We start from the raw sequence: 2,450 nt of genomic DNA on the forward strand, positions 1-2,450 counted from the left end.
TCACAACTTTTCATAGACCTCGACTTTTTTACAAAAATTTTACCTTAAACTGGCCCACAATTTACTTTTTTAAGGGTCTCTAAACAATATATTTACTATTCTATGAATCTTAATGTTCCATTCCTATCATGACAATAGATACAAAAATCTTAAAATATTCGAAATTGATATACAAAAGGGATAACAAATTATGACCAAATTGTATATTCCTAAGTGCAGTTTGCTTAATATTTGAAAATCAATTTAATTTACCATAATAACAGAATAGAGAAAAAATATATATAATCAACTCAATAAACTGAAAAAAAGCATTTGATAAAATTTAATACTCAACCACAAAAAAGCCAATGGTAATCTAGGTATAAAGCAGCAACTCTGTTTTTATACTTGATAAAGAGTAGCTACAAAAATCTACAGAAATTATCATCTATGAGTAAAATATTGAAAGCTTCCCTCTGAAATATAGAATGAGACAAGAATGCCACCTTCATCCCTTCTATTCATCATTACATAGAAAGTTAAAAGGCTTGGAAGGAAACAAAATGTTATATTATTTTCAAACAACATGAAAAAATCCATAGGAAAATATTAGAATTATCAGTGAATTTAGCAATATCACTGTATCTAAAATCAATAACTAAAAATCAGTTGCATTTTTACATATCAGCAACAAAGTAAAGGATAACAAACTTTTAAAGATCCTATTCATTATCATAGCATAAAAAGTATCAAATATTTAGGAATAACTCTAGCAAAAGATAAGCAAAATCTCTACACAGAAAACGATTCTCTCAATGTTTTAAAGACTACTTGAATATGCCGGGTTAGTGGACTAGAAAACTTATCTGTTAAGATGTGAGCTTGTCCCATTAGATCTCAATCAAAATCTCATTAAAAAAAAAAAAACAAAAAACAGAATCTGATAGTTTCTAATATTTATGTGGAAATCCAAAGGCCTAGAATAGCTAATATTGCCTTGAAAAAGAGCAAAGTTAGAAGATTTACATAGATATGAAGAAACAAAGTTGGAAGATTTTTTGAAAACTGTAAAGACTTACTGTGGTAATTAAAACAGGACTGTATTGCACAAAGAGACAAAGAACTCTGGAACAGAGAAGAATCTAAAACCAGACATCACACACGATCACCTAACTTACAACAATTTAGTTATGGAAAAGAGGGTCTTTTCAATAAGTACTTCTGGATCAATTGGATATCATAAAGGAAAAAAGAAAAGAATCTTGACACTTGCTCTTAAATATATAAAAATATTAATTTCAGATAGAATATAAGTCTAAATGTGAAAAGTAAAATGACAAATCCTCTAAAATATATGAAAATATCTTTATGATCTTAGAGTAGAAAAAGATTTGTTTAAAGGAACTGAAAACACCACAAAAGAAAAGATTAATAAATTAAAATGCGTGAATTAAAAATTTCTTTTCATCAAGTCTTCACCACACAATGGGAGAAGTCACTTGCAATACATATATCCAACAAATGATTTGTATCTAGATGATATAAATATGTCTTAAAAATCAATGAGAAACTGAAAGAAAATCCAATAGAAAAATTGATAAGAGATTCCAACAAGTACTTCACAAGAGAATACCCAAATGGCCAATAAACATACAAAAAAGATGTTCAACATCATTAGACATCAGGGAAATGCAAAGTAAAACCACAATGAGATTATCACTTAGCAGCATCAGAATGTCTAAGACTAAAACCCAATAATAAAACAACTGAGGAGACTATGGAGCAAGAGCAACATAACTTCTAGTAAAAAGTATAACCACTATGGAAAACTGTCTGGCACTACCCACTAAAGGTGAACATATGCACAGCCTGTGACCCAACAATCCATCCTCTGAATACACTCAGTAGAAATGCGCATGAATGAATTATTTCATAGGACTAAGCCAGTTATGATTTGGGCAGTTTTCTGGTACAAGTCTTCATTTAAAAACATAAAATTAGGTGTCAGATAAGTAGCACTAGCAAGCATATTTGGCAAAGATGATTTTTTAATCATACCTGTTTACAACAGATGTCATGAAAATATAAAATGTTTTCCCCAAATATTAGGATTAAGAATCTAATCCCAATCAAAATAATGGCAAAAAGACTTTTCTAGGGCGACTAACCATCCCAGTTTGCTAGGAACTGAGGGCTTTCCTGAGACATGGGACTTTCTGGGCTAAAACCAGGAAAGCCCAGGATAAAATAAAATGAGTCTGGGCAAGCCTTGTTTTGTCCCAGTACCCCTCCCTGAGTCCAATTAAAAGAAAAAATTACATCCAATCTGACAACTTTTGTTTGGACAATGATCATCCCAATTCATGATCCTGTTCAAAAATCTTTAATGGTACTCTGACGTCTAAAAGAACAAAAAATTTAAACCAGCCTTTCAATGTCTACCAAGTCTCATCTCCCATTTCTATACTACC

General features: G+C 30.7%; 1 protein-coding gene across 1 annotated transcript in view; it reads right to left on the reverse strand.

Annotated features, from left to right (window-relative positions):
* TTK (TTK protein kinase) overlaps window positions 1-2,450 on the reverse strand; it is a 45,923-nt gene that overhangs the window by 36,198 nt on the left and 7,275 nt on the right. The gene's annotated exons all lie outside the window — the stretch shown is intronic.

This window comes from Pteropus vampyrus, unplaced genomic scaffold, assembly GCF_000151845.1.
Source record: "Pteropus vampyrus isolate Shadow unplaced genomic scaffold, Pvam_2.0 Scaffold102, whole genome shotgun sequence".
NCBI lineage: Eukaryota > Metazoa > Chordata > Mammalia > Chiroptera > Pteropodidae > Pteropus > Pteropus vampyrus.